This window comes from Chenopodium album, chromosome 7 (genome assembly GCF_948465745.1).
Source record: "Chenopodium album chromosome 7, dcCheAlbu1.1, whole genome shotgun sequence".
Lineage (NCBI taxonomy): Eukaryota > Viridiplantae > Streptophyta > Magnoliopsida > Caryophyllales > Amaranthaceae > Chenopodium > Chenopodium album.
Window position 1 is genome coordinate 38,806,692 of NC_137840.1, and position 27,046 is coordinate 38,833,737.

A 27,046-nucleotide genomic window follows, 5' to 3' on the forward strand; every position below is an offset into this window, starting at 1 on the left:
TCATGGCAAATTTTGAAATACTTCTTTGTATACTACATTGTTTGTAGTGTTAGCAATATTTCCGTCCTTATCGCATATTAGAACCTTCAAACCTTTCTTGTTTGTAACTCTAGAGATTGCAACATAAAGTTGACCATGACTAAAAACCAGTTTTGGAAGATATAAACCAACATGTGAGAGTGATTGACCTTGGCTTTTATTTATTGTCATAGCAAATCAAACTACCAACGGAAATCGTCTACGTTGAAGCTTGATTGGCAAAGTGGTAGTATCCGATGGGCTTAGGACCATTCTAGGAATGAACACTTTATGCCCAATGTTACTACTTGAAATTATTTTGGCTTCAACAACATACTTTCCTAGCTGAGTTATCACCAATTGGGTACCATTACATAAGCAAGAAGACTGATCAATATTTCTGAGAAGCATAACAGGAACACCAACCTTCAATCTTAGCCGGTGATTTGGCAAACCGGAGCATCTAATGGTGTTTAGGAACTCGGGTGGATAAAAGTCTTCAATTCCCATGGTTGTATCTGCTTGACATATGCTGTCAGAACTCAAGTACTCTATTTCTTCACCTAGCATTAAAGATAGAAAGTAATAGTCAATAAAAATCTTATATATTAAATTAAGAAGTAATCATTTATAAGCAAGTAATAATTAAAACTTCTTTTCAAAAAAAAAAGTAATAATTAAAACTTTATCTTCACCTGGCATTAAAGATAACATATAATCATTTATAGTGTTGTAGCCAAGCCTAACAACTTGGTTATGGACGTTTCTTTAGTTCAAGACGTAGCATCATGCATTGGTGCTATGCGTTCTATCCATGTGCAGCAAGATATTCAATCCTTTGAGTTTCTTGTTGTTCTTATTAACTAGTTCAATCTAGTTCATTTTATGCTTTGAATAACTTGTAAACTTTAGTCTTATTTTAAGTTTGCAAATTAGTTTCATTTTCTTTAGTTTTCTTTAGCTTGTTAAAGTTTGAAAATGTAGTGTCACATTCACATGAAGTACAAGTACAAGATACAACAAGAAGGCAGCCGTTTAGCTTGGGAAAAACATAGAATCCGAAAATTCCTTTTGGAGGAGTTTCAAAGGCTTTAAATTGGGTGTTACAATCAGCTTCAATGAGGAGTTGCAAGCTATCAATTGAGCCTCCAAGTGGGCGTCATTTCAGTCAGCATTTGAGCATCAAAAGGCGTCCAAATACACTCTTGTCTACATACATTGAATCAAGAAGGAGTTACACTTCTTTTTGCTGTTTGAATTGGGCGTGAATTAAGGCGTGATTCTAGGGAAGGTTATGCCCACTTTTTAAGCTGATGTATCTAGACACAAAACATAGCTTCTTTTATTGATGTATCTAGACACAAAACATAGCTTCTTTTATTGATGTATCTAGACACAAAACATAGCTTCTTTTATTGATGTATCTAGACACAAAATCTGTTTTTGATGCTTAGCTTAGGCGTGTAACAAGTGAGCTGAAATTTCACTTAGTTTAGCTTGTACTTAAGGATGCTTGTTTACTATAAATAGCAAGCAAATGTGAATGAGAAAAGGAGATCATTAAAACATAAAAAAACCTGTCTTACATTCGTTTCTTGGATTAGAAACAAAACCTGAAATTCTTGGATTTGGAATTTCGTTTCCTTTGCTTAGTTAGCTAGTTTAGGCTACTAGTTGGCTTGTGATCTTAGGAACCCAAAACGTTTCTTAGTGGTGTGACTATATCTAAGAAACCTTTGGTTCTTAGCCTTATCTATCCCTTGGTTTATCCCTTGTGTATTTCGAGTGTTACTCCAAATATACAACATTTGGCGCTAGAAGGAGGGGGGATCTAGCAAAACAAATACCCAAACACATACCCCAAACACATACCCAAACACATACCCCAAACACAAACCATGTCCGACATCCCACCCCCTAATTGGCAAGAATATGTCAATAAGGTTGCACAAGAGAAAGTAGATATGGAGCAACGAATGCAATACTTGCAAGATCAGTTAAAAGATCTTTCTATTAAGTTGCGCCATCAAAAAGAGGGCTCACCCAATCATAGTGATGAAGAATTGAGTGAATCTAATTTCAATCACAATGATAGACCTTCTCATGAAAGAGAAAGGTCACGACCTAATAATGACATAAAAGCAGACATTCCTGAATATGATGGCAAACTCGATGCTGATGAGTTTGTAGAATGGTTAAGAACGGTGGAGAGAGTGTTTGACTATAAGCAAACACCGGAAGAGAAAAAGGTGAAAATTGTGGCCTTGAAGCTACGAAAATATGCCTCAACTTGGTGGGCTAGTGTGTGCGCCAAGAGGGAAAGGCAAGACAAAGAAAAAGTGAGCTCATGGGTTAAGATGAAGAAATTGTTGAAACAAAAGTTTCTTCCCACATACTATGTGCAAGAAAACTTTTCAAAATTCCATAACCTTAAGCAAGGTACGAAATCAGTAGAGGAATATGCTAGGGAGTTTGAAGGATTTGTTATGAAGTGTGGAGTAGAGGAAGATGAGCCTCAAACTTTGGTTCGGTTCCTAGGTGGACTTGACCCAAAAATAGCCAATGTGGCCGAACTACACCCTTACACCACCCTTGAAGAGCTCATTATCTTAGCACATAAGATTGAGCAGCAACAAAAAGCAAGAGGCAAAAGTGAATCATCACGTTTTGCATCTCAAACCTCATTTCCCCAAAGAAAGCAAACATCCAATTTCCCACCTTTCAAACCCACATCCAATCAGCCTACTTCTAAACCACCTTCACAAAACACCCAAAATTCCAACCCAAAACCAGCCCCAAGAAGATGCTTTAGGTGTCAAGGCCTTGGACATATGGCTAGTGATTGTCCAAATAAAAAAATTGTTACTTTGGTAGAGTATGAAGAGGAGAACGAATTAGAAGTTGAAGAGGATAGCAATCTTGAAGAGAATGATGAGTATGCGTGCCTAGGTCCGGATGAAGGAGAATGCTTGGTGGTTCGACGTACGCTTAGCAATATGTTGGACCAAGAAGGGAGCTTGCAACGTGAGGCAATCTTTCACACTCGTTGCACCATTGGTGGAAAGGTATGCACTTTGATTATTGATGGAGGTAGTTGTACCAATGTAGCTTCGCAAGTTATGATAGACAAGTTGAAAATGAAAACTATCCCTCATCCTAAACCATATAAAATTCAATGGTTAAGTCATAGTAAAGGGATTCATGTCACACAACAAGTCTTGTTATCACTTAGCATTGGTAAAACTTATGATGAAGAATTATGGTGTGATGTTGTGCCTATGGATGCATGTCATGTTTTACTTGGTAGACCTTGGTTATTTGATAGGCGTGTGATGCATGATGGTTACAAAAACACCTACTCCTTTTCTAAGGATGGAAAGAAAATTGTCCTTACCCCTTTAAACCTTAAAAATGATCACCCCATATCCACGCCTCCCACTTCCCTCACCACTCTCATAAAATCTGAATTCCATAAATATAGAGTTCACAAACACTTCATTTTGAGCCAACTTGATACCCCCTCTCAACCGTCCAAAGAAGAAAACCACCCACTCCTCACCTCTCTTCTCAAAACCTATTCCCATGTTTTCCCCAAAGATATCCCTCACGGATTACCCCCAAAGCGTGACATCCAACACAAGATTGATCTTGTACCCGGATCCATGCTCCCAAACAAACCAGCCTATAGAACCAATCCCAAAGAAACCGAGGAAATTAGAAGACAAGTGGAGGAATTGTTATCAAAGGGTCTTATTCGTAAGTCTCTTAGTCCATGTGCTTGTCCTACTTTGATTGTACCTAAGAAAAATGGAGAATGGAGAATGTGTGTTGATAGTAGGTCAATCAATAAAAATCACTATCAAGTACCGGTTTCCTATTCCAAGGTTGAATGATTTACTTGATGATTTGCATGGTTCTAAAGTGTTCTCTAAAATTGATTTGAGAAGTGGCTATCATCAAATTCGAATTTTCGAAGGAGATGAATGGAAGACCGCTTTCAAGACAAAGGAGGGCCTCTATGAGTGGCTTGTGATGCCATTTGGTTTGTCTCATGCACCATCTACATTTATGCGCCTTATGAATCAGGTTATGCAACCTTTCATGGGTAAATTTGTTGTAGTCTATTTTGATGATATTTTGGTGTATAGTAGGGAAGAAGAAGAGCATGCTATGCATTTGCAACAGGTTTTTGAAGCCCTTGCTCGTGAGCAACTATATGGTAACTTAGAGAAGTGTCATTTTTTCACTTCCCAAGTTATTTTTCTTGGTTTCAAAGTTTCATCTCAAGGCATAGAGGTTGATGAAAAGAAAGTTGCTGCAATTCGTGAGTGGCCCACGCCACAAACAATTCAACAAGTTCGTAGTTTTCATGGACTTGCTTCTTTCTATAGGAGATTTGTGCGAAATTTTAGTACTCTCATGGCACCTATCACCGAGCTAACTAAAAATCAGAAGTTGGTTTGGAATGATAAGGCTCAAAAGGCCTTTGATGAGGTAAAACATCAACTTACTAGTGCACCTATTCTTTCTTTACCTAACTTTGATGAAGTTTTTGAAGTTGAATGTGATGCTAGTGGAGTTGGTATTGGTGCTGTTTTGTCACAAGTTGGGCGTCCCCTTGCCTACTTTAGTGAAAAACTCAATGAAGCACAACGGAAGTATAGCACCTATGATAAGGAGTTCTTTGCTCTTGTTCGTGCTTTGGACCATTGGAGACATTACCTCATTTCCAAGGAGTTCATCCTTCATTCAGATCATGAAGCTCTCAAATATCTTCAAAGCCAACAAAAACTCCAACCACGCCATGCCAAATGGGTGGAGTATTTGCAAGTTTTTCATTTTGTGATCAAACATAGGAGAGGCGCCATGAACAAAGGAGCTGATGCACTTTCAAGGAGATACACACTCTTGAATTCTTTCAAGGCAAGAGTGATTAGTGTTGAAGATGTGAAAGCAAGTTACAAAAATGATCATGACTTTGGTGATTTATTTCTAAAATGTTCTAATCATGCTTACAAAGATTATTACATTTTAGATGGCTATTTGTTCAAAGGAAACAGGTTGTGCATTCCAAGATCAAGTCTAAGAGAATCTCTTATCAAAGAGTTTCATGAAGGAGGAATGGCGGGACACTTTGGCATAGAGAAGACTACTCTTCTTGTCCAAGAGTACTTTCATTGGCCTAGATTGGTTCGTGATGTGGAGTTTATTGTGAAAAGATGCGTGGTTTGTCAAAAGGCCAAGAGTCATAGTCTTCCACAAGGCTATCTTTTGCCCTTACCTATTCCGCAAGCTCCATGGGAAGATGTTAGTCTTGATTTCGTTGTGGGACTTCCTATGACCCAACGAAAGAAAGATTCCATTATGGTTGTTGTGGACCGTTTTTCTAAAATGGCTCATTTTATTTCTTTTCATACAACTTATGATGCTACTCATGTTGCTAACTTGTTCTTCAATGAGATTGTTCGTTTGCATGGTGTACCTAAATCCATGGTGAGTGATCGTGATCCAAAATTTCTAAGTCATTTTTGGCTTACATTATGGAGGAAGATGGGCACGAAATTGAACTTTAGCACTTCAAGTCATCCTCAAACAGATGGTCAAACCGAAGTGACTAATAGAACTTTGGGATCCTTGTTGCGGTCTTTGGCTACTAAACGTCCCAAGCAATGGGAAGAGATGCTTCCTCATGCGGAGTTTGCTTACAATCGTGTACCTAGCAAGACGACAGGTTTGAGTCCTTTTGAAGTGGTGTATGGATTCAATCCGCGCACTCCTATTGATCTCACTCCCATTCCCTCACCAAACAAGTTCAGCAATGATGCCGAGGTGCGTGCAAAAGAAATCAAGTCTATGCATGAGCAAGTTCGTTCCAAAATTGAACAAGCTAATGCAAAGACAAAGGCATACTATGACAAGAAAAGAAAGGAGGTCCAGTTTCAGCCCGGTGATTTAGTTTGGATTCATCTTTGAAAGGAAAGATTTCCTTCCAAAAGACGGTCCAAGGTTAGTCCTCGTAGTGATGGTCCATTTGCTATTGTTGAAAAGGTGAATGATAATGCTTACAAAGTTGAGTTGCCCGGAGACTATGGTGTTTCTAGCACCTTTAATGTGGCTGATTTATCACCTTACTATGATGAGTTTGAAGAGTTGCCGAGTTTGAGGGCAAACTCTTTTCAAGAAGGGAGGAATGTTGTAGCCAAGCCTAACAACTTGGTTATGGACGTTTCTTTAGTTCAAGACGTAGCATCATGCATTGGTGCTATGCGTTCTATCCATGTGCAGCAAGATATTCAATCCTTTGAGTTTCTTGTTGTTCTTATTAACTAGTTCAATCTAGTTCATTTTATGCTTTGAATAACTTGTAAACTTTAGTCTTATTTTAAGTTTGCAAATTAGTTTCATTTTCTTTAGTTTTCTTTATCTTGTTAAAGTTTGAAAATGTAGTGTCACATTCACATGAAGTACAAGTACAAGATACAACAAGAAGGCAACCGTTTAGCTTGGGAAAAACATAGAATCCGAAAATTCCTTTTGGAGGAGTTTCAAAGGCTTTAAATTGGGTGTTACAATCAGCTTCAATGAGGAGTTGCAAGCTATCAATTGAGCCTCCAAGTGGGCGTCATTTCAGTCAGCATTTGAGCATCAAAAGGCGTCCAAATACACTCTTGTCTACATACATTGAATCAAGAAGGAGTTACACTTCTTTTTGCTGTTTGAATTGGGCGTGAATTAAGGCGTGATTCTAGGGAAGGTTATGCCCACTTTTTAAGCTGATGTATCTAGACACAAAACATAGCTTCTTTTATTGATGTATCTAGACACAAAACATAGCTTCTTTTATTGATGTATCTAGACACAAAACATAGCTTCTTTTATTGATGTATCTAGACACAAAATCTGTTTTTGATGCTTAGCTTAGGCGTGTAACAAGTGAGCTGAAATTTCACTTAGTTTAGCTTGTACTTAAGGATGCTTGTTTACTATAAATAGCAAGCAAATGTGAATGAGAAAAGGAGATCATTAAAACATAAAAAAACCTGTCTTACATTCGTTTCTTGGATTAGAAACAAAACCTGAAATTCTTGGATTTGGAATTTCGTTTCCTTTGCTTAGTTAGCTAGTTTAGGCTACTAGTTGGCTTGTGATCTTAGGAACCCAAAACGTTTCTTAGTGGTGTGACTATATCTAAGAAACCTTTGGTTCTTAGCCTTATCTATCCCTTGGTTTATCCCTTGTGTATTTCGAGTGTTACTCCAAATATACAACATATAGCTTCAACATTTTCGTGAGTTGGTGCTAGAATTGCTCTCTCTTGAAAGTATTTTGGATCTTACAAATTCTGAAGAATAGATGGATATATAAGTAATATCGACAATTGCTTCTATCGAATTTGTTGCTTCCTTTATCAGATTGTCATCAGGAATTTCTATAGTGCCTTCACCATTATTTGTCTTTCCTACCGTGCCATCTCCAATTTTTAATATCCACTCTGAAAATTCTCTTATATCTGTATTACTTGAACTTGATCGTCCTACTTGAAGCCTCATATTTCTTGTCAATTTTAGGACCTCACAAAAATTCCACAAATAAGATGAATTGATTGTTGCAAACACAATGTCTTGTCTACTTCCCTTTGAGATAACTGGAAGGATTTGTCGAAAATCTCCTCCAAAGACGACTACCTTACCCCCAAATGGTTGCTCTGAAGGCCTTAAAATATTTCTTAAACTTTTGTCTAGTGCTTCAAAACATAATTTATTTACCATAGGAGCTTCATCCCTAATGATAAGCTTTGTCTTTTTTAAAAGCTCCGCCAAATCATTTCCCGGTTTTATATTGCATGTTGAGTCTTCCGTTACATTCAAAGGTATTTTAAACCTAGAGTGAGCTGTTCTTCCTCGGGGAAGGAGAAATGATGCAATTCCACTTGAAGCAACAGGGAGCACAATTTCTCCTTTGGATCTTATAGCAACGCATAGAGTTCTCCAAATGAAAGTTTTACCCGTGCCACCATAGCCATATATGAAGAAAACACCTCCCTCCTCTTTTGAAACCGCACTCATGATTTTATTTTACACCTCTTTTTGCTCATCGGTAAGACTTGAACAAAGGGCCTCATGTTCTTGTTGTAATGATGATCTATCATACTGCAACTCATCTTGAATCAACTTGTTTCTTCCTTCTGACATGAACATATCATCTGGAAAAGGTATCATGGGATATTTTTAAAGTGTTCTACCATTACTTTGCAAAAACTTTTCTATTTCAGATCAAGTGAAATTCTTTAGCTGATCATATGTTAACTGCAAATCTATAATATAATTGAAATTATGTCAATGATTTGCATTAAAGCTTATTGTAAGTATATTATTCTATTAAATGATTAAGTGAACAATCATAATGTGAAATTGTGAGGTACGAAGTACATAATTATGTATACTCAATTATGCAAATGTATTGTTAAAACAAAAATGAAAATGTGCGACTAAACGTACAACTAAATGTCTAAATGCATCAAAGAAATTTTCACGGATCGATCCTTCTCAAAGCTAACATGGCCTAAAATATAACAAATAAGTAAAGTTGTAACACCCTGACTTTTAATCGGCGTCACCGGACCGTACTTAACTCGTCATTCGCAGCGGAATTAATTAACCATAGATAAACCATTTTTTACTCATCATACGAAGCGAAATCAATTATATATAGATAATCTCATAGCCACTTGTGGGTTATGGGCCCACAAATAAACATACTCTTTAATGAGAATATTCAATAAATAATACAACTCCAGTCTTCCTTACTGTAATAAAATAATATCAGCTCTCGATGATCGATAATAAATAAGCCTTGATTCCATAATCCCTAAACTAAGTAAACTCCTTTAATCCTTTTGCTTTTGATTAACTTCAGCTCCATCATTATTATCCCTGTAGTTATCCATAAAAATAGAAAACAAAGAAAACACAGGAAATTCCAAAAATGAGTGGAAAACTCAGTGACATTACTCTAGCCTGTAAAAACAGTTTTTCTTTCAAAATCATTTGAGCATATATCATACATACATAATTGTAAAGAAATAATCTAACATCATTATTTTCTTAAAACTTGTGTCGGCAAGGATCATTCCCTTTACGTAAGATCATAGGTAATTAAAGGTTTTGGACATAACATAACTTTCATTCGTGTGGGAATGTTTCCCCCTTTCATTAACATACTTTCCTCCACCTGTAACTCGCCTATTTTCCATGTTCAGTTCACTTTCCAATGACGACAAAAGTTACATCTATCGTATCATATTAAATCATTTCAAAACAACTTTACACTTCATAAAAATTCATAGCACATTGACAAATTTCATAATCATTCATTCGTATCACTTATTTGAATAAAATAATCATTATCGTTAAACATTTAATAGGGACATAGCAAAACAGATCACATACACATAATTTATAAATTAATAAAATAACTAGAAAAACCTGTCGTTCATAGCATTCTGATCACCTTGTATGATGGTAAGACATCTATATAAACGATTGTACATATCAATATATTATAAAACTCATCAATAAGGTATCCTTGTGAGATCTCATAAGTCCTTTAATAGAATTCAGGAATTCGTAATCTTTTTGGTGGACATGCTAGTCGCTGGACAGTATGACATGGCGGAACGTCTTCCGCGATGGGCCGGTGCCCATAACATAGAGCAGGTGCTCGACATAGTTGGGTTTGTGCCCCATGGGTAAATGCATTGCATGACAGAAACATAACATATACTGCCAGATGGACTAGGTCTTTCACTTTCATTTATTATGTTATGTATCTTTAAATAAGTTATTCGTAGATTATTAACATACTTTCGAGAGATCCACAAATCAATAGAACATTGTACATGTAAAATCATTCATATAAATCATAAGGCTGAAATACATCAATATCGCAAGTCATTAAAAAATATATACAAGGATATAAAAGATCATGTCATGTCATTTGCACATACCATGCTTTTAAATCATAACATGCCAAACATATCATACAGGCATACATGTGTTACATCAACATGCCATTTAAGTTTACACACTGTATGGGATGATATGTGACAAGGGCCGATATGTTCCATAAAGCAGACATATCGGCCATATTGGCTTTTTGATACTTGGCACGTAGCGGTTTTATCATTGTCACTTGGCGAGAAAAGCCTTGCATGCCTTGTAGCCACCTGTCATGAAATTTATTATAAATAGTAGATTAAGCTTCACTAAATGGTAAGCATTTATTACTCTCTCTCTCTCTCTCTACTTTCTCTCTCTTACTTACCTTCTCTTAAACACATTCTAACTTTATCATCGGAGTGGTTATCCCCGGATCACCCCGGGGCTAGCTGACTTCTGTTCATTGTGTAGGTTCTCAGCTTGCCGATAGGAGTATCAGGATCTCGGGTTCGGACTCTCGGGCAATCGGATCCAGACAGAAACAATTTGGCGCTAGAAGGAGGGGCAGTAGTGATTACTTCTATCGCCTAAGAACCTAACACACAAAGTAACAATAATTATGGCCGAAAATAATGCAACACCAATAATAAGTAAAACGGTAAATCGACCGATTACAACACAGCCATAAATTGAGGTAGAAGACGAAACACATACATTAGAAGAAAATCAGTTCCACATGTCGTTAACCCCGGAAAGGCAGGTGGGAACGATAGTAGACCCCATGGCGGAGTTTATACCAGAAGAGTTGCAGGTAGCAGCAAGAGTAATGACAGCAATGAGTAAAAAGAGAAAATAGGCTGAAACGGCTCAGGCTGAAGGGGGGGTGCCGTTAGTCAATCATGGTGAACAGTTCAATCAAGCAACGAATTCACCAAGGCACCGCTGGGAAGAAACGCCGGTAAGAACACATACCTTACCGCGTCAAATAGAGGGGCAGTCGTCGAGTCGCACTATTATTACAAGAACCCATCAGTAGAGAAGTTCTCAGGTTGAAGGACAGGTACCACGAACTATGGTACAATTAAGAGCATCACCGTTTGCGCAAAGTATCTTAGACCATCCGATGGAAAAAATTAAGATGCCGACCTGTAGGTATAACAGAAGAGGAGACACGGGTAGATTCATAACGTCATACGAAGGGCATATGATGATGTACACAAACTCAGATGTTGTGTGGTGCAAAGTCTTTCCGACTACGTTAATTGGGGTTGCGGCCGATTGGTTTAATAACCTGAAAAATGGAATGATAGATAGTTTCGAGAAGTTGACCGAGATGTTTGTGGGGCAGTATGTTAGTAAAAGTGTGCGGCAGAGAACTTCAGGGGAGTTGATGGCAGTAGAGCAAAGGCCGGATGAATCTTTAAGAGATTATATCAGACGATTTAATAATGAGGCGAATACGATCCCAAAATTGCAACAGGAGATAGCTGTGATGGCATTGATGAATGGCTTAAATGATTCCGAGTTTAAGCGTTACCTGACACGAAAGAATTTTCAGACATTGGCAGCTATATTTAATAAAGCCCATGATTGTATCAAAAGTGAAGAATTGATGAAAACGAGTAGTAAGAATGTAGCTGCTGGCAAAGGTCAACATCAATATGAAGGGGCAACCTCTGGAAGTGGAAGGCCGAGAACTTCAACCCCAGGAAGGGGAGGGGGAAATCGGTAGGAGTTCGGAGTTACAAAACCGCCAATGCGGTACAGTTCATATACGCCCTTGAACACACCAACAACAACAATTTATTTAGTTAATCAAAATAGAGAAGGTTGGACAAGGGCAATTCCGATGAAGGCAAGACCAAGAGATGTTAAGAAGTACTGTATGTTTCATAGAGATGTGGGTCATTATACCAAAGAGTGCACGAAGTTGAAGGATAATATTGAGGAATTGATAAGGAAAGGGCACTTGACTCAATATCGGTTAACTGCGGGAGGAGCTCAACCACCCCCCCAACAGATAGAAAGACAACAGTTGGAGGCAAGGCCGAAAAGGTCACAAGGTGGAGTGGTCCGACAAGAAGGTGGTGGAATGCCTCCCGTATCAACAGGAAGAGGGGTAGATGTGATAACTGGGGGGCCGGTTCATGGAGGAACAATTAGTGGGGCCAAGAAACATCTGTCTGAGCACTGTCACATCATCAATGCCCTAGATACCGACAAGCGCCCTCGACCAACTTCAATCCCAGATGTTGTATTTACGAAAGAGGACACTAGGGGTATTGTATTTCCACATGATGACCCACTAGTGCTCATAACAAAGATCAATGGAGCTGATGTCAAAAGAGTTCTGGTTGATGGGGCCAGCTCTGCGAATGTCTTGTTCATGAAAGCTTTTAATGAAATGATGATTGGGTGGCAGTATCTGACACAAGTATCTTATCCGATCATTGGGTTCAATGGATCGACAGTGTGACCAAAAGGAAGCATAATTTTGCCGGTACGGTTGGGTGATGGGCCGACTGCGAGAGATGTGATGGCGGAATTTTTAGTGGTCAATGTTCCATCAGCTTATAATGCCATTATCGGTAGACCTATAATTCATGATGTCCAAGCAGTTGTATCGACATACCATCTAACGATAGCTTATGTATCGAATTTAGGAGTTGTTGAAAAGGTTCGCGGAGGGCAGGTAATGGCGAAATCTTGCTATGTAACAGCTTTGAAAAATCCATCTGGGGAGGATGCAGTGACAAGTAATCCTAAGAAAGAGCTGGAGCCAACGGTACGGGATCTGGCCATGAGCAACTTTGATACAAGACCGGAAGCAACTCCAAGGCCGTTGCTGGGAGGTGAAACGGGGCAGATAGAGTTACAGCCAGGAGATCCCAGTCGAACAGTGAAAGTTGGAGCAGATATGGATGTAGATATGAGGTGTCATCTAATAAGTCTGTTGCGTGAGAACGCCGATGTATTTGCCTTCTCGGCAAGTGAAATGCCAGGAATCCACCCTGGGGTAATGGAGCATAATTTGAATGTTAACAGAGGGTTTAGGCCCGTAAGGCAAAAAAAGCGAAATTTTTCTACTGAAAAGATAGAGGCCATAGAAGCAGAAGTTAATAAGCTTTTAGCAGCAGGGTTTATAGAGCCGTGCACATATCCAAAGTGGTTAGCAAATGTTGTCATGGTGAGAAAGCCAACAGGGAAGTGGCGAATGTGTGTGGACTTTACCGACTTGAATAGGGCTTGTCCCAAGGATTGTTATCCGTTGCCTCGGATAGATAGATTGGTGGACTCAACTTCTGGTCATGCAATGCTCAGTTTTTTGGATGCTTTCTCAGGGTATCATCAAGTCAGTCTTCATAAGGCAGATAGGCCAAAAACGGCCTTCATAACAGATGTGGGTGTGTATTGTTATAAGGAAATGTCGTTTGGGTTAAAGAACGCTGGAGCAACTTATCAAAAGTTAGTTGACAAAATTTTTGAGAAGCAGAAAGGCCAAAATGTGGAAGTGTATGTAGATGATACAATTGTTAAAAGTAGAGAAAAGAAGGATCACATAGCTGATTTGAAGGAAACATTTGAGACATTGCGGAAATATCAGATGAAGTTGAACCCAGAGAAATGTGTATTTGGAGTTCGGTCAGGGAAATTCTTGGGTTTTATGGTTAGTGAACGTGGAATAGATGCTAATCCCGACAAGGTGAATGCAGTGCTTGAGATGAAATAACCGAAAACTATCCGAGATATACAAAGGTTAACCGGAAGGATGGCAGGGTTAACTCGATTCATCAGTAAATTAGCTGACAAAGTACTTCCGTTCTTTGTGGCTTTAATGTAGAACAAAGCATTCGAGTGGGGAAAGGAGCAAAGGGATGCATTAGAAGTGGTAAGGAACCATTTAAGGTCTCTTCCAACAGTGGCAAGGCCAGAAAGGGGGGAGTTGCTACAGCTATATATTTCGTATTGTTTCTGTCTGGATCCGATTGCCCGAGAGTCCGAACCCGAGATCCTGATACTCCTATCGGCAAGCTGAGAACCTACACAATGAACAGAAGTCAGCTAGCCCCGGGGTGATCCGGGGATAACCACTCCGATGATAAAGTTAGAATGTGTTTAAGAGAAGGTAAGTAAGAGAGAGAAAGTAGAGAGAGAGAGAGAGAAAGAGAGTAATAAATAGAACGACAGTGAGAGAAGCAACATGAGAATCACCATTCACATTAGTATTTGGAACAGAAGCGGTGGTACCAGCGGAAGTGGGGTTGCCAACATTCAGAATTCAGCATTAATGTGAAGATCAGAATAATTTGTTATTACGACAAAGTTAGATTTTCTCCCTAAAATACGGGAGAAAGCATCAGTCAAATCAGCCGCCTACAAAGACAGAATGTCAAGGGCATATAACAAACAGGTTGCATATCGACCTCAGAGTAAAGGTGATTTGGTGCTGCGAAGAACAACGGCCATAGGAAAAGGTAGTGAAGATGGAAAGTTGGCGGCAAATTGGGAAGGGCCATACCGGATAAGAGACATGGTGATGCAATGATCATTTTGCTTAGAGACAATGGATGGAAAACCATTGAAAAATGTTTGGAACACTGTAGTACTAAAAAAGTATTACGTGTAAGAAGTGTGAAGTAATTTTGTAAGCAGCAAAATTAATGTTAATAACAACAATATCAACGGTGAATATATACAAGTTATCGGTTACAAATTTTGTTATTAAAAAAGGCATCCTCCACTTAACAAATCATCGTTAAGTGGGACGGACAGCTAAAAACCGCTTCCGTGAGGGTAATGTACTCGCAACCTGATCAATTGTGATCGTTAACTCACGAGGTTGCTGGCTCAAAATATAATTCCGGTAAAATCAAATGAAGTATACGCCGACAAGAGGCGTAGCTTTGATAATAATCATCGAGAGGGTGCTTAACTAACTACAAAATTGGTGCAGTAAGCGACCGGTATTATACTCTGAATCAGCAAAGGAAATTTCGTTCTAGTGCATACAGTTGTTTAACAAACATATGCACTAGGGGGGCAGGAAATACAGGAAATAGAGTTAATTTGATATCTTCTTTGTATTACTGATAAGTCAAAATTAAAAAGCGAAAGTCAAAATTAAAAAGCAAAATTAGGGCGTTCAGCCTAGTAATGTCGTAACTATGGGAATTGGTTAGATAACTTGTTGATGCAATGATCTACGTACAAAGTTTGTAATGACAGGCAAGAGTTACAGTTAACTAACATATGAAATTGATAGTCATAAGACTAACACAATATAAATTATTAGAACGTAAAAACAACTAAATGTTCGAAAAAGTAAAATATAACAATCGACAGGCACCACCACAAAAAGGGTATATGCCGATAAAGCAGCATTGTTAAACAAAGAAACACAGTTTGATAAAAACAGGAAAAATATTTCAAACTAAGACTGATAAGGTCTAACAACACAAGACCCGCAAGAAGATGTCGGTGATGACTGCCCGCCCCTTCAAGCTTGTTTATTATCAGACACTGGGGAATCTAAAATGCTGGGATCTTTGGGGCCGTCATCAACACTCGGCTCATAGTTAAACAAATCTTCTTCAGCAAATTGCTGTTGTTCAAAGCCGGAAGGTATCTTGTAGGCTTCGTTGTCAAATGCTTTTTCAACCTTAGCCCAATCCTCCTTTTTCCAGCCGGCAACATGGGCAATACACCTCTGAGCAGCTGTCCAACCTCCATCAAAGCGATCTTGGAGTCGCATGCAGAATTCTTTAGAAACCAAGTAACGGCCAACCGCTCTTTGCCAAATGTCGGGCTTGTCAGCCTCCATTTTCTGAACCTTTTCTTCAAGATTTTGAATTTTTGCCTTGGAGTCACTGAGATCTTTCTCAAGAGAGAGAAGACGCTCAAGAGCAAGGTTCTTCTCGGCAATTTGACCTTTTAGCTGTTGGACTTCTTTCTCAAGTCTCTCGAGCTTGACAACTTTATCCTTTAAAGATGCCAACTCTAGGTCGTCCCTCTTCTTAGCTTCTTTCAGCAGATTTAGAGCCTTGTCAGCATTGTCCAAGGCGGTTTGTAAGGCATTTTGATTGGCAGAGGATTGATGATGTTGCTCCTGGTAATAACGGCACATCTCAACAAGCTCGGTACCGACATAACAGCCTGCGTTAAAAAGTCGTCCAGACATAAGAGCATAGACGACAACATAAGAACGATGCAGTAAAAGGTGAAAAGAAAACACAATTTCGCATACATGAATAAAATATTATAATATAAAAAAATGTGTGTGTGTATAAACATAACGATATATAAAAAAAAGAGAAGGGGGCAAAGTGCAAATTGAGTACCTTCATCATGTTATGCATATGAACAGCAGCGAGGGGACCGATTTCGCCCACAGGCCTGTCCAGGGGAGGAGCCAAGTTACATAGAAGACGGTAGCCGAGATTCCCACCTTGCATAGGGTCGTCGGTATAAAGAGACTCATTTCGGTACACATTGAGATTTGGCTGCCATCGATCACCCGAATGGCCAGGGGGAACAGAGAACCCTCTCAAAACAACTTTCGGAAACCTCCCTTCAGGGCGCTCGATCTATTGATGAGACCGATAAATAAGCCCAAGAATGCTACTGTCTGGACCACTGGCAGTGATGGGGATGTTTGGGCCAACTGGTGGTATTGTCTCATTATGATGAAGAGGGGGAGACTCGAAAGTATGAGTGAGATCTTCAATCTCCACTCCGTCAGTCATCTTCTTAGTAATTGGTTTAGAACTTTGAACCACTGTCTTGTCTTCTATTTCAGCAGGCTTTGAAGACAGAGAGGAACGCTTAGTCTGGTTGTCGTTCTCCCTCGATTTTTTCTCACCTTGGACGTCGGATAGTCTAGTGTTGCTTACTCCGACATTGCCACCCCAACGGTTTCTCAAAGTTGTTAGCTTTCTCTTCTTTGAATTGTCATCAACCATCTTTTCGGCTTTTCTTTTAGGATTGACTGGGGAAGCGCAACTACAATAGGAAGCAAGCGTGTCGTAACTGGAGCTGGGAGCTCTAGGACACTTTCGAATGACTCTTTTCCCGTCAGCAGACAATCCAAGCTGCTTATTGTCTAGTTTATCGACACCTGTTGTAGGAAAAGAAATATATAAAAAAAAATGGGGGTTAAAGTTCTATTAAGCTAATAAGGCAGAAATATAAGACAGTAGAAAATAAATCATAAAAAATAATAAATGGTGGATTAATACCATAACAATCAGTCCAGCATAGACCGACATGTGACAATGGGGCATTGCCGAGAATGTACCCCACATTAGGTACCCACACCTTTGGAGCAAGGCGAGATCTACCTTCATCGTCCTTGGATTCAACGATGTCAAAATAGTTGACAACCTTAAGTTCATGACGGCCAAGTTCCCTCTCAGGAATGGTGTCGAATCGAGGATGTGGTCGGTAAAAGTTCTCCGAACAGGATAATCATCGGGAACAGATAAAAAGAAAAACTTGTCTTGCCACCCTTTACAGCTAGATAATTTGGGGTGAACTGTGTATTTCCGAGAAGCAGTATATAAAGACCACCACCCCTCAGATTGACCATCTCTCTTTAAGGTCATGAGCTTCCTAAAAGAATTAAGAGTTAAAGGAAAATTCCTATACAGCATAACCCATATAAGGGCGATTACGACACAAATTATGGGAGGGGTTATCTGAACTAAACATACGTTCCAAGCTTTTAAAATTTTTGCCACAAACGGATGAAGAGGAAACCGTAAGCCAAAATCAAAATGCTTAGCGTAAACGGAAACATGGCCAGCAGGGCAATCTAATATAGAAGATCCAGCGGCTAGGAGATAAAGATCATAACCATCGGGTAGGTTATAAAATCGTTTAGCACGACGACATTAATCCTTTTCTATTGCGGTTTTTCTGAATTTTTCGTTTATTATAGCTTTTGATACTTTACTGTTCCTTGATAAAAACAAGGGGTTGCCGAAAATCATCTTCATCGGTTTCGGAGTTATACTCTTCATCCAATCTCTCCTCTTGAATTACCTCTGCTGTTAAATCAACAACATCGTCCCTACTCTCAGCATTAATGCTGTCATCATCCTCATCCCCAAGAACCGAATTTACTGCAGACTCGTGAATAGGAGATGATTGATCTTCTAACCGAGTTGGAGGACGCTCCTCTTTATCGGAGTTGGAAGAACTAGGGCTTACCACTTGGCCTTGCCCAGGTTTTTTGCTTGATTCCGCAGCTTCTCTAGCGGCAACTTCGGGCCGATAACTTGTTTGCTTCATTCTCGGCATAGAAGTAGTACTTACGCCAATACTCCCGACGTTTAAACCGTATTGATCAAAGCGTGTAGTATCAAAACTCCTCAGGTGATAACGGACGTTAACTGATTCGATATCAAGAATTTTAATGTTTTCCGGAATACAGGGGTTGATAGGGCGAGTAGCCTTCTCACAGTCGGCTAGCAATTTGTGACGGTAAAAAGCTTTCTTTTGTTCTTCTGGGGATAACGGCTGTAATGGATCGTCAATAATGTTAGAAAGAGAAGAGGCGGTCCCTCCATATCGGCCAAGGTCCTTCCCCAACGATTGTCTAATAAGACGACGCCTAACAGTGCTAAGGGAAGGAAGTTCTTCCTCAATACTACTATTGGACATCTAATGTCTTAATTTAGAATTTTAAAGAGTAAAAAAAATCGAATTACGAAGCATGCAGATCCTTTAAGAATATATATATATATATATATAGTAATTAGAATCTGTAAATACCTTAAAACTATTCGCCAACAGTGCTTTAGTGACGAAGTGAAAGACCGGCGATTACTCTGCTATGGCAGTGATGGAAGTTTAGATGAAATCCCTTTTCGCTAAAAATCTCTCTTTTGAACTGTTTTTTACTTTTGTTTATAATCGAGAATGAAATATAAAAGTAAAGGGGAAAGTTTTTTTTAAAAAAAAGAAACTGATGTGAAGGTTGAGTCAGAAATTCAATGGCTAGGAAAATTTGTAAAGTTTAAATATAAAACCATTAGATTAGCAACACGTGTCTTGCCTCAATGCATATTTCCCGCTTATTTTACTAAAACCTAGACAATGATTCATCTCCTAAACGACTACGTTTTGTCAGTTCTTTTGTTAAGTAGACCTTGTGTCTTATCGGTACAAAAGGTCACTTGGGGGGAAAACAGAGTTTTTTCGCTCCCAGTTCTTTTATTAAGTAGACCTTGTGTCTTATCGGTACACAAGGTCACTTGGGGGGAAAACGGAGTTTTTTCGCTCCCAGTTCTTTTATTAAGTAGACCTTGTGTCTCATCGGTACACAAGGTCACTTGGGGGGGGGGGAAACGGAGTTTTTTCGCTCCCAGTTATTTTATTAAGTAGAACTTTTGTCTTATCGGTACACAAGGTCACTTGGGGGGAAAACGGCGTTTTTTCGCTCCCAGTTCTTTTATTAAGTAGACCTTGTGTCTTATCGGTACACAAGGTCACTTGGGAGGAAAACGGAGTTTTTTCGCTCCCAATTCTTTTATTAAGTAGACCTTGTGTCTTATCGGTACACAAGGTCACTTGGGGGGAAAACAGAGTTTTTTCGCTCCCAGTTCTTTTAGTAGACCTTGTGTCTTATCGGTACACAAGGTCACTTGAGGGAAAACGGAGTTTTTTCGCTCCCAGTTCTTTTATTAAGTAGACCTTGTGTCTTATCGGTACACAAGGTCACTTGGGGGGAAAACGGAGATTTTTGAAATCCCCGAACATTACAATAAATATTTTACCAAATATACTCGACAGAGTACAAGAAACATAGTATTATACCAAATCAATTAATATCACATTTTAGTATTAGGAAAAGACAGCCTGAACATAACATAACATTGAGTATTGCAAACAAAACGTAGCCAAAATTTAACCAATATCCTAAAGTGAGAACGTCGATCAATTATCCAACGTCCTCACTTGGGGGGCTAGTTGTATGGGATGATATGTGATAAGGGCCGATATGTTCCATAAAGCAGACATATCGACCTTATTGGCTTTTCGATACTTGGCACGTGCCACTTTTATCATTGACACTTGGCGAGAAAAGCCTTGCATGCCTTGTAGCCACCTGTCATGAAATTTATTATAAAGAGTAGATTAAGCTTCACTAAATGGTAAGCATTTATTACTCTCTCTCTCTCTCTCTACTTTCTCTCTCTTACTTACCTTCTCTTAAACATATTCTAACTTTATCATCAGAGTGGTTATCCCCGGATCACCCCGGGGCTAGCTGACTTCTGTTCATTGTGTAGGTTCTCAGCTTGCCGATAGGAATATCAGGATCTCGGGTTCGGACTCTCGGGCAATCGGATCCAGACAGAAACACACACGTGCATTCATAATAACCAGACATAATTGTCACACATACGGGACTAAACACAGTTTCTAGACATATATAATAGTTACATGTACAGGAATAAACACAATTGCTAGACATAATGATTACCTTATTTGATCATCCTTAATCATCGTCTCACTAATTCTCCAATAATCATCATCCAAACTCTCAACCTTCGTCACTAATTCCTTATTGCCATGACTCATTCGATCATACCCAATAATAATAAATACTTATTAGTAACTTCTCAATTCAAAGTCTTTGATAAAACAAGTATAAACTTATTTTTAGAAACAAAACAAGTATTACCTCATTTTGAGTAAAATGAGCATTACTTTAAAAATAGATACTACCACTATTTATATTACTAGTAGAAAGTAGATTAAAAACATATATACTACTACTATTCATATTAGTAGTGAATAAGATTAAAATTATAAACACTGAAAATCATAAATTATATTTAGTATGAAAAACAATAACAAAACTCATTTGAGAAATGAGTATTATTACTACGTAAGTTATCTAAGTATATGATAGTATGACCATTTAAAAGCAAATGCTACCATAATCATTAATTTAAGAAATAAGAGTAGTTTTCCCAAAGTAAAAGTCAAACTTATACCAAAATTACAAGCAAAAAGAGTAACTTACTTTGGGTTTATTGAAAAGTAGCTCAAGAATTTAGTCTTAGGAGACTATTTTTGGAGCAACAGAATCATGAATGATGGATAGGGATTAGTGAATGATGAGCGACAGCCATGGTGTCGATAGCTTCTTTAGTGGTTGGAATAAATGTAGGAGTAGGGCTGTACAGAGTGCGGTTTAGACCACACCAAACCGCAAATCAAACCTCAATTTTGCGATTTGGTGCGGTTTGCGGTTTGAAAATTGCGGTGCAGTTTTTTAAAATAATCAAACCGCGGTTTGGTGCGGTTTCCAAAATTATTGAGACCAAACCACACCGCAAACCACACTTTAATGCGGTTTGCGACTTTTTATATTAAATTTCATTAAAATTATATAAAAGAACTAAAATACATGAGCTAATTTTTTTACTATTAGTTAATTAAAGGTTAATAAAAAGAGTTTAATATTTAAATTATTAAATAGTAATTATAATATAAAATAAAATTTTGTTTTAAAAAGAATAATTACAATTTTTATAAAATACGATTAAACCGTAAACCGCACTTTTAAAAGTGCGGTTTGGTGCGGTTTGAAAAAATTACAAACCGCACTTTTGCGGTTTGAAAAAATTACAAACCGCACCGCGAACACCCCTATGTAGGAATATTAAGTGTTGCTAATAAGCTTTCAAGAAGAAAAATAAGAGATAAAGTTTGGTACGTGATAATCATGGAAATTGTACAACAAACGATAAAAATCGAAGCAAAGATGAAATAGTCCTCTTTGCCTTAACTGTGAAGAAGTAATAACTATAGTTTGATGAAAATAGAAATTGGATGAGGCAAAACTTGGTTTTATCTCAAGTAATTTCTTAACCATGAAGGAAGAATTAGGAAGAGGTGAGGTGGTAACGTTTAATACTTAAGTAGTATTATTAAAAGAACATGAAAGAAAAGGAATGATAAGATCAAATTTGCTATTGTGATAATAATGGATTTGAGCAACCAATAATTATAAAGGAGCAATAACTAGACTTTGTATCATCAATTCCTTAACCGTGAAGGACAAGGAGAAGGAGAAATAAAGAGGCGGGTTTTGTCTCTTTTTGTGAGCGAGGGCATTTTAGTCATTTCACTGTCTCTTTAAAAATATAGATTTTGATACAATTTTTTTTTTTTTTTTTTTTTTTTTTTTTTTTTTTTTTTTTGGACAAAGAGTACTATTAATGAAAAGCATTATTATAACCTAAACTAAGTACAGAAAACAGAAATACACAATAAAACATTGGGGGTCGGACCATACAACTTCTTACGTTTAGGAAACCAAGTGTATTAAGTGGGACAAGAATCTATTCTTTTAAAACCACTTAACCTGCAAAACAAAGAGTTAGTAAAACATGCTGGAGACCTACTTTGCATAGAGACATATTTCCTTCTAAACCTGGGACGGGAAGACGAGACTAAACCCAACAAACTTTCAGAGGAGGAAGGTCTTAGGTGAACGGGAATCTGCAAAGGGGAAGAAACAGGCGAAATTGGTAGGAGTATTGACGCAGCTTCACATGATGATTCGTGACCTGCCATACCTGTGGATGGATCTTCTTGCATCAAATCTAGAGTTGTTTCACACCTATCGTACCCTTCCACAGGGGGGTGACTAAACTCCATTGGTGGAGAAACTTCTTGAGTTTCACCACTATCCATCTTTTTCAAAGTATTGGCTACTCGGATGGTAATGAAATTCTTTTGGCGAGAACAGAAGTATTGTACTATTCGCCCTTTGGAAATCACTCCATACATCGTTGGAGTGAGACACAAATAGGAATCATTTCGCTTCCGGCTTGAAAACCGAAAACTTGACCTTGTGAGATTTGGGTTTTTTGTTTATGAAGTGCCCTTCAAAACACAATTGTTATCAATAACGTTGGGCCTAAGATCTTGGTTGGTAGGTTGACTTTACCCTCCAAATCCAAAGAATTGCCACTAACGTCCTTTTCCATTTTGGTGTTGTCTTTCACACCTAAACACTTACGAACATAACCATCTTCACGACCATCTCTTTCCTTTCGTTTTCCTTTTTTTCCTAACTTCCTACCATTATCTTCCTTCCCACAACGAACATAATCTCTAAACTTCTCATCTTTCCTTGTTACTGCTAGTGCCTCATCAACAAAATCCGGAGACCAACCCAATAAGGATATCACCTCCTTTAGTTTTTGTTGTGACTCACTATTATTGGGATCTAATTTAAGGGCTTGTGCAAGGTCTATGAAAGCTAAGGTTGGTTTATTAAGTCCTAATGCGGCAATCGCCCTTCTATAGTTAGCTTTCACATTAGTAGTATCAAAGCACAAAACCGCTGAACATAATTGACCCACTCTTTCATAGTCTTTTACCTTGATGAAGCAAGCACCCAAGTTCAGATTAAGGGACACATCAATGCCCGAAAACATCAATTTATCCTCTTCACTACAGACTGAAGCAAAGGACAACAATTTAAGAGCAAGAGAGTATTTTGTAATAGCAGATCCCAATTGATTTTGCTTGTAGAGCATGTTTCCCTCTTCTTTTAAACTCTTAACAAAATTGAGAATCCCAAAAGGATTCTCCAACTTGCCAACTGAAAACTCTAACCCATGAGAAGAAATATCATTCTCTTCAACATGTGAAATACACAACATACCCCTTAGTTCTTCAAAACTAGCCATAAGAATGAAACAAAGTACTAGTAGAATAAAACACTAAAGGAAGGCAGAAAACTAAACCTCTAGGCTTCCCTTTAATTACACAAAAGTAAACATATCAGAAAGATGAGAAATCCAGCGACCAAAGAAAACCCCAATCTTATTGCTACCAATTGAAGGACACCGGAGAGCAGTGACGGGTGAGCCACGAGACGGATATAATGACTAACACAAGTAACAAAAAATAACATCAATAAATGAAAATATAGACAGGGTTGAACCACCAAAAGGGAACTCTGCAATTTTCACCAGCGGACCAAAAAAACAAAAACTAAAGGCAGAAAGGGAGATAGAAGAAGTGATTGAGCTCATCGGCGACGGCTAGGCGAGCCGTGCCAGTCGCCGACGAACAATGGCTGGGAAAAGGGGAACGGTGGGGCGGTGAAGGGATAGGAACGAGGGTTAGAGAGAGAAAGGAATAGGAACGGTAATCTTTAAATAGTTAACGAAACATAAAAATATCATTTGAACGAAATAAATTTAACAATAAATTACTTTCTTTCGTAAAATTTACTTCTGAAATAATATAATCTTAATATAAGATTAAGACTAAAACATTCTATCTTCGTAAAATAGAGATTAAAACTAAATTAAGTATATAATAAAGATTAGAGTATAATAAATCATGTTTTAAAATCTCGGGTATTACAAAAGTAGTGTAGATATTTATAAATGCATTCACATGCATGAAAATAAAGAATTACATATGAAAACCAAAAGGATATAGCGTAAAGTATGCAAAATATAGAAAATATTTTTTTTTAATCAAAAGTGAGTTAGTTAGGTTTAAAAAAAAGAAGGAAAAAAAAAAACAAAAATTGAGTTAGTTACATAAGGTACATATGGTAATTTGCATTCACATCATATTAATATTCTAGGGAGAACTAATGAGGAAAACTAATTAATAAGATCTAAAATATCTTACAGATTAAGATAATATTCTTAAAAAAAGGATATTCAAAGTATACTATTCTAATATTATATATAGGAAATTTACTTATGGTAATTTGCATTTGATTATATATATAATAACCTTAGAAATAAGAAATATTCTATACGTAAAATTGGGAAATAAATAAGGAATTTATAAAAAAAATCTAGTTTATCTTAAACGTAAGATAATATTCTACAAAATATCTTAGTATACTATTTTATTTCTTTTGATGGGTACTATCTTACCATAGTAACTTACATGCTAGTATGATATTAAAAAAAAATATTGATTCTATGAGAATTGCATTACAAGTCAAAGAATATATACATTGTACAAGTTATAAGCATAGAGTTACAGCTAGTGGGACGACATATGTTTATAGTAATACAAAGACCCACCAAATAAATAACCCAAATCTAACAGCTTAAGAAAATTAATATATCAAGGGAATTACAATGTTCACCTATATAGGCTATATATTATGAATGAAGAATCACTGAGAAATTTTATAACAATCAAATCAATTCATATATAGCTTAATATTAATTACAAATTAACTATTAAACTTAAATTTAATCTCAAGTATTGAAAAACAAATATTTGCTTACCTTGAATTTGAAGACAACGCCTTTGTTTGTGAAGAATATCCTACAGATAGTAAATGCCATGTCGTATTCCACACATGTTCTGGTCTTGATAGACTATCTGACAATAACAATAATGCAAAAAGGCTCCTTTGGTAGGTTACAGTTCCACAAAAACTTGCTTCCGTAATTCCATCAATGTACTCTTTGTCATCATCTAACAACCCTCTTGCATAGCAAGCTTCTTTAAAAGATGAGTATAAAACACCATTGACTGATCTAATATCTTCATAACATGTCGGACCTCTCACATGGTTCAACAAAATTCTCAAATAGTACTTTTCACCACAACCTGAAGGGACATGATAAATTCTTCCAATAGAAAATGAACGTTGCCTTTCTTCCCACCTGTCTTCTTTCCACACATACTTTGTTGGAAACTCAACATAAGTGAGCTTTCTAGCTCTCGCATCTTTTTTTATTACATTCCATCCATGCCAAAAACTGAGATTTCTCAATGGAAGGTTTATTTAATACCACATCTATTGGATCATCATCTTCGAACACGACATTTTGCTCACCAGGAAGATGAAAACATAGTCTTTCGACTGAAGGAGTTCTATAATGCATGTAAAATCCAAAAATTCTCCACACTGCTTCACAAGGTGAAATATACCTTCAAACAATAAATCAAATTAAAATTTTATTCATTACATGTGTATTTAAATAAGTTATTGTGCAACAAAAATTTTAAATAAGTACATGAAATCATACCTACAATCGTAGTATGCTTGAATTTCATCAACATTATCACAAAGTCCTTCAGATCCTTTAGAAATGGCAGCAGTGATCCGATCATTTCCTTTATTTATATACTTAAATAAGTACTTGATCGACCTATGTTGATTACACCACTCAATGTTGATATGAGCACCATATTTTAGGAGGAGTGTTGGATTATACGAAACAACAAATCTGTTATCCAACTTTACTCCATTCTTTTCAATAAATCTTCTATTGTCTCGTCTTCTATACATCGGATACCCTTCTTCATCAACACTTGTATCTTGGATAAATTTTTTTGGGAAATGTTTCGAGCACCTACCCTCTTTCATGTAAGGAGAGTTTCGATTTAATTTACCGCAAGGGCCATGCATCATGTGATCTCCCACAACTTTATACAACTTGGGGTCTTGTTTTGGATCAAGAATTTTAGCATATATGATTTTATCAATTTCTTGATCATTAGAAATCTTGTTTTCACAATGTAAAAAAGGAAGAATGTGAGCATGAGGCAATCCTCTCTTTTAGAACTCTATTGTGTAAACCACTGAAATTATTAAACTCAATTACTTAGTAAATAAAAAATAAAAATATATATCAAAACATAATAAAATTCATATCTAATATAATTTAAAGTAAAAAAACCAATTTGAATTAATCATTTGAATTTTCATATCAAGTCGATATAAATCATGTCATTCATTTATTACCATCTGAGATGAGTTTGTTGAAGGCTTCAACCTGGCCGTTTGCTTGGGGTCGGCCGAGTGATGCAAAACAGTGTGAGATCCCTTGATCTCCTAACCAAGTTTTAAGTTGAGGCGTCTCAAATTGTGGTCCATTATCGAATACCATAGACATAGGTACCCCAAACCGGGCGATAATGTTCTTTCATATGAAGGATATGACATCTTTTGTCTTGATGCCTTTTACCGCCTCTACTTCCACCCACTTAGTGAAATAGTCCACAGCCACAAGTACATAGCGTTTACTGCATGGTGAAGGCTTATACATATCTAAGATGTCCATGCCCCCCAT

The 27,046-nt window shown here is 37.5% G+C and overlaps 1 long non-coding RNA gene and 1 pseudogene across 1 annotated transcript; both read right to left on the reverse strand.

Moving 5' to 3' along the window:
* LOC145640178 (uncharacterized) lies at positions 1 to 27,046 on the reverse strand (annotated as a pseudogene).
* On the reverse strand, positions 8,740 to 21,010 carry LOC145641064 (uncharacterized). Its single transcript, XR_014115135.1, has 2 exons — positions 20,443 to 21,010; positions 8,740 to 8,951 (listed from the first exon to the last, which is right to left on the reverse strand). It is a non-coding gene; the product is annotated as an uncharacterized LOC145641064 (long non-coding RNA).